At 39.3% G+C, this 10,099-nt stretch overlaps 1 non-coding gene across 1 annotated transcript; it reads left to right on the top strand.

Moving 5' to 3' along the window:
- Positions 1–6,711: 6,711 nt before the first annotated feature.
- Positions 6,712–6,784, top strand: TRNAT-GGU (transfer RNA threonine (anticodon GGU)). Its single transcript has one exon. It is a non-coding gene; the product is annotated as a tRNA-Thr (tRNA).
- Positions 6,785–10,099: the final 3,315 nt, after the last annotated feature.

Here is a 10,099-nt window from a genome sequence, read left to right as displayed (position 1 = left end):
TTAAATAAGAGTAAGAATTTCGAACAAATAGGGGCGCAAAGGTTCCGTTAAATAAGAGTAAGAATTTCGAACAAATAGGGGCGCAAAGGTTCCGTTAAATAAGAGTAAGAATCTCGAACAAATAGGGGCGCAAAGGTTCCGTTAAATAATAGTAAGAATCTCGAACAAATAGGGGCGCAAAGGTTCCGTTAAATAATAGTAAGAATCTCGAACAAATAGGGGCGCAAAGGTTCCGTTAAATAATAGTAAGAATCTCGAACAAATAGGGGCGCAAAGGTTCCGTTAAATAATAGTAAGAATCTCGAACAAATAGGGGCGCAAAGGTTCCGTTAAATAATAGTAAGAATCTCGAACAAATAGGGGCGCAAAGGTTCCGTTAAATAAGAGTAAGAATTTCGAACAAATAGGGGCGCAAAGGTTCCGTTAAATAAGAGTAAGAATTTCGAACAAATAGGGGCGCAAAGGTTCCGTTAAATAAGAGTAAGAATTTCGAACAAATAGGGGCGCAAAGGTTCAGTTAAATAATAGTAAGAATCTCGAACAAATAGGGGCGCAAAGGTTCCGTTAAATAAGAGTAAGAATTTCGAACAAATAGGGGCGCAAAGGTTCCGTTAAATAAGAGTAAGAATCTCGAACAAATAGGGGCGCAAAGGTTCCGTTAAATAATAGTAAGAATCTCGAACAAATAGGGGCGCAAAGGTTCCGTTAAATAATAGTAAGAATCTCGAACAAATAGGGGCGCAAAGGTTCCGTTAAATAATAGTAAGAATCTCGAACAAATAGGGGCGCAAAGGTTCCGTTAAATAATAGTAAGAATCTCGAACAAATAGGGGCGCAAAGGTTCCGTTAAATAAGAGTAAGAATTTCGAACAAATAGGGGCGCAAAGGTTCCGTTAAATAAGAGTAAGAATTTCGAACAAATAGGGGCGCAAAGGTTCCGTTAAATAAGAGTAAGAATTTCGAACAAATAGGGGCGCAAAGGTTCAGTTAAATAAGAGTAAGAATTTCGAACAAATAGGGGCGCAAAGGTTCAGTTAAATAATAGTAAGAATCTCGAACAAATAGGGGCGCAAAGGTTCCGTTAAATAAGAGTAAGAATTTCGAACAAATAGGGGCGCAAAGGTTCAGTTAAATAATAGTAAGAATCTCGAACAAATAGGGGCGCAAAGGTTCAGTTAAATAATAGTAAGAATCTCGAACAAATAGGGGGCAAAGGTTCCGTTAAATAAGAGTAAGAATTTCGAATAAATAGGGGCGCAAAGGTTCAGTTAAATCAGACAGGGCCGGATTAAGACTTTATGGGGCCCTAGGCTAAAGTTAATTTTGGTGCCCCCTTTCAATAGCAAGCGAAGCGAGCTAGGCGCTTCCTTAATTTATAATTGAGAAATGGAAGGAAAATTCATTTTGCTGCCAGATTTAGTATGTCGTCAGGGGCTAACGGCAGTCCGTCAGTGAATGTGACAATCAAACGTTTTTGGTTCATAGGGGTGGACGCATTTACTAAAATTACTCCGGAAAATATTTTGTGAAAAGCAAATGATTAAAGTTTTGTACTTTAATTTTTTTTGAACCCTCTTGGTGCCCCTTGTAGGCTTGGTGCCCCTTGTAGGCTTGGTGCCCCTTGTAGGCTTGGTGCCCCTTGTAGGCTTGGTGCCCCTTGTAGGCTTGGTGCCCCTTGTAGGCTTGGTGCCCCTTGTAGGCTTGGTGCCCCTTGTAGGCTTGGTGCCCTAGGCCCAGGCCTATTCGGCCTATTGGTTAATCCGGCCCTGAAATCAGAGTAAGAATGTCGAACAAATAGGGGCGCAAAGGTTTCGTTAAATTAGAGGAAGAATATTGAGAAAATAGGGGTGCAAAAGTTCAGTAAAATAAAGCCACGTTCACGCTATCGCTTGAAACCAGTGGTCATGACTGCTGACTGGTATTCAAACCGGCTTTCATCATTCCACTTCGGTCCACGGTCCCAGAATAGGCGAAACTATAAAATCCAGGGGTTTTGAAAAGATGGTAGTCACGTGACTTTGTGGAGAACTGCAGCGCCATCTATCCTAAGAAATACGAACTATTATTCATTTTATTTTGCTAATGGTGGTTTAAATTTTGATAGGTTCGTCAAAATGATCTATTTATTTTAATTATTTAAAACATTTTGTAATAGAAAAGTGTAAGTTAATTAGCTGTCTGCAATATCTGGAAGGAATAATTTTTTTCTTTAACGTCGTACGGCCAACTATTTACACGAGGTACCGAATCGAAGTTGGCTGTGAAAAGGTAGTCACGTGATTTTGTTTTCTCGTTTTAACAAGTTGGTTAAGACCAAATTTACTTTATAGTATCGCCTATTGGGCATGAGCGATAACTCGGTAACCGATACATTTTCGACACGAGTGTGATTTTCAGTTGACAAATACAATTCTTATGTATTTTACTCACGAATTAAATAATTTAAGGCGGCCTGTTTATACTGCGTAATAATAACTTTAGACTTCCAAATTATAAAAGAACCATTATTTCGATTTGGGTACATTTGTTCGAATTTCATTCGTCCGAACGGTGGTACAAATGTCCGAATGATCATTTGTCCGAATGCCGGAAAACAGGATCGTATGTCCGAAAACGTATTTCATTTGCTTTTGTTGGTGATTTAGTCTTTCACATTATGTTAACTTTACTGGCGAATTTCATTTGTTCGAATAATCGTTTGTCCGTTTTTTCGAACATTAGGAATTGGTTGTTTTTTTTTTAAATATTGATAATATAAGAAAATAGTAACATTAACGTGAACCTAACCTAACCTAGCCTAAAATATCCACAACATTCAACGCAATTCCCACTTACTATATCGGCCAAAGGAAAAATTTTTAATTCTTGCTCTAAAAAAATTCGGAGCAAAAAAAAAACAGCAATAAGAAATACTAATTTAGCGACAGAATTCGGACAAGTGATGCTACCGATTCGGACGAATGAAACAAACAAGTTGTCTAATTCGAACAATTGAAACATTTGTTAATCCGGCAGTTCGGACGAATGAAATTCGAACATTTGTTCCACCGTTTGAACGATTGAAATTCGAACAAATGTACCTACCCCATTATTTCTATTAATGAATTATTTCCGAAAAACCAGACATTTTCCTAAGGAGGGGGAAGAATCTTAAGATATATTCTAAAAGGTAGGGGGCAATCTTCATACTTTTATTAGTATATGCATAGCTCATAAAAGGAGAAAGGCGTGGTTTTTGTTACGGGGATCACGATCCCAACCGGCGTATTTTCTGTTCACTCGCATTACGTTCCAATAGTAAACCAGTTCATTGAATCGTGAACGCGGTAGAGACTGTACGATTTGAGGATCGAATGACTGGGGCTTAATTTAAACTACGATCTCCCGTAGTTCTTGAACTATAGAGAAAGTTCCAAATGACTCTTACTTCCATCGGCATCTGTTCCTGGAAACTATTAATCTAAGTCTTTCTAGCATTATAGAGAAAGTTTTCCCTCTGTTTGGGAGAGCGTGTACGTGTTGCGGGCCACGAATACGGTGCACGATCACGCGAGAATCCAAAACTAATGAAGAATTCTGACATCCACTCTCTTTTTATATTCGCGCTAAATCCGAGACACGGAATCGCTCGTTTACGTAAATATATCATCTCTTCGAAACAAGTTGGCTCGTTTCATGTTAAAGTTGGCGCCCTGGACGCCTTGGCTCTGATTGCCACTAAAAACTTCATTCCCTTTGTTGCTTAATATACCTACTATCGACTGGTTCGTCCGTAATTAGACAGATGGCGACACCGAGGGGGTAGACACTCCTAATACGTTAGTACGCCTGTTCACTGTCAGTGATTTATCGCAACTTGCTAATATAAAGTGACAATTTCATATTATTTTCTTTACGCTTTCTACAATGCTTAATCGACTACAAATAACCTTAAAGGGGAAGGGTCAAGCTTTAACCAGTTAGATAGCCATATAGCCCATTAAAAACTAAAATTTATGGCGAAAACCGCATCAAAAAATATTGAGTGGTTAATTTTTAATAAAATAAAGAAATTTCGGGAAATCGAAAAGCGAGCGTCCGTCGCGACACCTGGTGAGAAGTCGGTGAGACAGAAAACCAACGTAAAAGCGCGCGCTGCTGAAGACGCAAAAATTATTTTTGCACGCGCGGCGCGTTCCAAAATTGCACGATTTTAAAAGTTAGGATAGTTCGTAAATCGCTCATACGGGGTTAGGGGCGCTGGCGGCGAAAATTCAAACCCAAACTTGGAAAAGCTTGGCCGTTCCCCTTTAAAGTATGAACTACCATATTTCAGAGCGATCAACGAATTTCTCATTTCTGCCACCAGGTTTAACAGAAGCTAGGGTGATTGGCGCTAGTTACGTTAAAAACCTTTCGTAGTACGTGCTTAGAGATAATTTTTTCGATTTAGTTACGACTCCCTATAACACAGTTTTCCAACATTCAAAGTTATCCTTCAGTTTCATTGGGGATTTAGAAATAATTCATAGCTGCTTTGATATCTTTATCATTAATTGCGCTGTTATTTAGCCCTAAGTACTATCTAAAGAAAGGTGACTGACATATTATTATAATCAACCACCAACATAGTAGTACCATAACATGTTAGTCTTCTGTAGACCCAAATACATTCAAAGGCAGGGAGTTGGTAAAGGAATTTTGCTTTTCCCAGCAGTTAACACTCACTCTTTTGTTTCCTGTTAACCGTTCTTTGTTGGCATTAGAGAGTGACATGAGATATTTGGAGATTGAGACTCAACACGGGCTCAACATTTGACTACTCTAGAGGAACAATTAAAGTTTTACTTGAAGGGCCAGGTTGGCTTTTGAAATCCACCGGTTTTCATATACAAGTTTGGAAAATGTGATTGGTTTACTAGCTTGCAAAGGTGATAAGCTACATACCTATCTTAAAATATTTTGATGGTAACTTGTTAAGCTATGTCAAGTAAGCAAGTGAGGTAGGTTGGAAAACCTCGTCACAACTAGGTCAAGCAATTCAAGGTATTGCAGAGCAAATATAACTGCGCTCTGAAAAATCCCTAAAACTATTGTTCATGGAATCATCATTTTCTACAATATTCGCATTTGGACCAAAGTGTATTTTTTTATTTGGGATTTTTTACGTAAAAGTTATCGTCTTTAAATTATATTTGTTTTTTAATTGATTGTTTTCTTAATGTTTAATCATTTAATTATTACTTCTGGAAATCGGTGTACACGCTTCCCTTAAAAAGTACGTATTATCGGTGTAATCTGCGTACTTCGTATAAACTTACTTCGCGTAATCTGCGTATTTCGTATAAACTTACTTCGCGTAATCTGCGTATTTCGTATAAACTTACTTCGCGTAATCTGCGTATTTCGTATAAACTTACTTCGCGTAATCTGCATACTTAGTATAAACTTCGCGTATTCTGCTTACTTCGTGTAAACTTAGCTCGCGTAATCTGCGTTCTTCGTATAAACTTACTTCGCGTAATCTACGTACTTTGTATAAACTTAGCTCGCGTAATCTGCGTACTTCGAATAAACTTAGCTCGCTCAATCTGCGTCGTACTTTGTATAAACGTAGCTCACGTAATCTGCGTACTTCGTATAAACTTCGCGTATTCTGCTTACTTCGTATAAACTTAGCTCGCGTAATCTGCGTACTTCGTATAATCTTACTTCACGTAATCTCGGTGTAATCTTTATACTTTACATAAACTTACTTCGCGTACTCTTCGCGTAATCTCGGCGTACAGCTAAACTCAACGTCATCAGCACCTTGGTTTTCAAAATTGCATTAAGGCACAGCTCATTCACGTCGACAGACATAAAGTGTACAAACAGTAAGCCTCCCAGTTTTCGATCGGTTTTTTCATTTCAGGTATATTTCCGAAAGTTTCGTGGCGCGGTGCTTAACGGCTATTAGCTAAACGTTTTCAGCTAGCTGCATTTTCGAGGAAAATGTGTGCTAAATTTAAAGCTTTAAACACCTCGAGGGGACTTATTCGCAACCGAGTCACGCTTTTGCAAAGAGAGCCGAAAAAAGGCCTCTTCGAAGAAGCTAAGCCAGCCAGCCTTGGATTCCCTTTAATTGAATTATTCCTAAAACAGACTATTAACGTATTTTGCTCTATTTTTCACGACGCGCCCCGTAAATCGCCTACGTGTTAATATTAACTAATGAAATTATACTAAGAAAGTCCGAGTAAATTCGTAAATTGACGAAAATGGGGTCAAGATTGCGTCGACGTCTTTAGGGGGAACAATGATTGATCTGAGCCGCGAAAGAAATTAGTCTATCGCGAGACAGATGTTTGGACCAGAGCGCAGCTGAGATTCCGGAAATAAATATCAGCGGTTGTTTAGTTGTACTAAATTACCCACGATGGCTCACTTCATTTTATCCCGGATAAATAATGGAGAGCTCCAAGTCGGCCTTTTCAAATAAGAGATAATTTAATGGAACAATACGCAGAGGTATTCCTTGATTTAAATGAAACTTCGAATTATATTAATTCCTGCGTAATAATAAAATAAAATTATCTCTATGTTATGACTACAGGCTATCAAGGTCCTGTTATAAATTAGTTGACGTTAAATGCTACGGCACCGTCAACAACGGGTTAAATATATCCCGTCAATAATGTGAACCAGATCGAGTCATTCTTAAATTGGATGTCCGAGGCCTGATTATTCGTGGCCTCGGTAGTCCAATGGTAGTGGCGTTGGGACGGTAACCCAAAGGTCGTAGGTTCAATTCCTACCCGAGGTGATATGATTTTTCTCAGTCACTCTGGTATGGAACAATACGCAGAGGTATTCCTTGATTTAAATGAAACTTCGGATTTCATAAGAGATTGTACTCGATTCGAACGTGGAAATGTATGACGACAAAGCTATTTGATTGATTCTTGAATTTTCTACGGCGCCGTTCACCATTCTGACGAGTGCCAGAGCGGTCACTTTGACCTTTTAAGTTGTGACGTCATTAAGATGGCCGCCGGTTCCCTAATAGGCCTCGAGCTCTTTAGATCGCTCTGATAAACATTTTATGTTCCATTTTCCGTTCTCGGGTGCTCCGAGATGGCCCAAAACAGATCTGCCGATTTCGACAGATCAACGAATCGAGATCGAGATCGGAGCAAATTTTTGCTTGTTCCTTTTAGATTTTTTGGCAAAATGGCAGAAAAAGACACGGAATTTAAAATTACTAGCAGTAGAAAAACAACAAAGCGCGGGAATATGCTAATGGGATGTTCCATTTGCGGTTTTACTCCAGTCGATTGGGGTGAGATCTATGACGTCAGAGGCAGATTCGGAGCGACTCTCGAGCAATCAAATGGAAAACGCTAAAATATTAATCGTGTCTCTAAATCGAGCGTCGGACAATCACTTTTTAAACCTCTTTAGATATAAATTAAGCTTTTGAATGTTAGAAATACAGTTGTAACATTAGCCACTAGACGGCGCTGATCAAGTATAAACTCATCATCTGTGGTTTTTATTAACAGTATATGCTTGTAATACCTCATTTTAAAGCGTATCGCGTAGTCTTGTCATTTACAATTCTTAAACCGAATTTAAGTGATAATATCTGCCTCTAGAGAGCGCTAGACAGTATTTGATTCGTCATCAGTGCAGTGATGGGGGGCGCCTCTCTTTTTGAGCGTCTTTTTAATTTTGAAAGAAATTGGGCTATAAAATTTCTTTTTAAAAGAGCTCTACACAGAAATGGGAGGACTGCATTTTTCACCGCTATAAAAAAGAGGAGCTACAATTTCATCGCTCCATAAAGGGCGGGAAAATAGAGAACCTACAATTTTATCGCTCCATAAAGGGCGGGAAAATAGAGAAGCTACAATTACATCGCTCCAAAAAGGGCGGAAAATAAAGAAGCTACAATTTCATCGCTCCAAAAAGGGCGGAAAAATAGAGAAGCTACAATTTCACCGCTCCAAAAAGGGCGGGAAAATAGAGGAGCTACAATTACATTGCTCCAAAAAGGGCGGAAAAATAGAGGAGCTACAATTTCACCGCTCCAAAAAGGGCGGGAAAATAGAGGAGCTACAATTACATTGCTCCAAAAAGGGCGGAAAAATAGAGGAGCTACAATTACATTGCTCCAAAAAGGGCGGAAAAATAGAGGAGCTACAATTTCACCGCTCCAAAAAGGGCGGGAAAATAGAGGAGCTACAATTACATCGCTCCAAAAAGGGCGGAAAAATAGAGGAGCTACAATTTCACTGTTCCAAAAGCGGAGAAAGTATTATTTGCCGAACTACATAAATACTTGTTTTATCCTGATATTAAACGTTTCGCTCCAGCTTGAGAGTATTAGTAATCAGTACCACTACTCTCAGATCTCTTCAACGGTGCAAGAAAAATAAAATAAAAAATTACAAGCTGTTCTTCTAAAGGCAAGAATAGGTCGCGATATAGGAAGCCTAAACAAAAATCAACCAAAATAGCCCTTCTTCAAAATGCAAATAACCTTCTAGCCTCGGGCGGAAATCACCATCTTCTTCTAAAAAAATGTTAAAAAAAATTAGGAAAGATGACGTAGAAGGGGAGGGGGGGGGAGACAACGAAGTTCCGAGAACTAAACGGGGAGGGGGTTGAAGAGGGAGATAAGTGTGCGGGGGGGGGGAGTGAATATTCTGATAGATCTTCGTCACGTCCTACATTTGGGAGTAAAAATGAAACTGAAGGATATCACGCGATATCCGAAATTGGATCCCAAGGGCCATGGCTTTGCCCGCGCCGAACTCGCACCATGCCCACCTTCGCGGGCGGACACTCAATGGAAAGGAAATTAAATTCCACCCCCCCTGCTTGGACACTGTACTTTCACTACGAAGAGAGGCGAATCCACTTCACTATGCATTCGATAATTTAAAACTATGGCAGATATCCCTCCTTCATTCTTTTTATTGGGTTCTATATCACTATTCCGGGAAAAGAGCGAGGAATCGAATTACCCGAAACAAACCAGAAATAATCGCTTTCCAAAATTGGGATAAAATGGAGGGCTTGGCACCCGCCACCCAAATTGGGAAACCTCCCCCCTCCGATGTGGTTCATTTTAATGAGATTTCTCTCATAAGGAATATTATATTTTTGCTAAATATTTTAATCGAAAGAGAAAGATGAATTTTCCAAAACTAAGCGCGGTGAAGGCTTAGCTAAAATTCGCGCGCGCCATCTGTTTCAAAATTGGATATTTCCGTCTGCGGTATTTTCGAAGTTGATTACAACCTTTGAAGAGAAGCGGGTAAATTTGGTTTGGTGCTGGTGACAGTGTTGCGTTTATCGCGATATTTTGTTCCGTAATGACCTTAATTATCTGACAGAACAGGCCCTCTTAACTTAGTTTTAGCCGATATGCAAATCATATATAATCGAAATCTCTGTTGCTAGGGGCCATTGCCAAAGGTAGAGATTTTTCGATAATATAGTCCAGTGGCGTAGATAGAGGGGGGATCGGTTAGTCCCCCCCCCCCTATAGCGTAGTTTTGACTATACTTTATTCCATTTCCACTGGAAATGTACATAGGCTACCCGCTTGATGAATTTCTACTCTTCTTGTATAGTTTGTTTAATAATGTAATTAAATATATATTGTCTGACACCAAAAGCGACATAATTACCAAAAGTGTGTCAATCGGACCTATTTCTTAATGAATGTACTAGCGAAATACAAGTTGGGATTGGAGAAGGGGAGGGAAGGAAGTTAAAACCAACAATTAACGCCTCCTAGGGAGGAACGGAGGAACTAAGTAGCACTGGTCAAAGTTAGTGTATTATTTGATTTTTCGTCGTTCTGTGGAGATGCTATCGCCATGTACCTACGATATAATACCATAGACTAAAAAAATATCCAGAAAGGCGACAATAAATAGTCTTTTATGTGGTCGATCTCGAGTTGAGCATTCATTAAACCTTTAGCATACGAAAGTACAGGGATTGTCACACTTTTGGTAATTATGTCATTTTTGCTGACACTAATATGAAGCACGTATTTATTTATAGTTAAGGAGAACGATTGGTTAAGGGATCCGCGCGCTTATACCACGGTCGAAATTTTCCC

The sequence above is a fragment of the Leiobunum rupestre genome, chromosome 4 (genome assembly GCF_980474605.1).
Source record: "Leiobunum rupestre chromosome 4, qqLeiRupe1.1.hap1, whole genome shotgun sequence".
Taxonomy (NCBI): Eukaryota; Metazoa; Arthropoda; class Arachnida; order Opiliones; family Sclerosomatidae; genus Leiobunum; species Leiobunum rupestre.
Note: the sequence above shows the minus strand (reverse complement) of the source record. Positions and strands in the feature narration are given on the sequence as shown.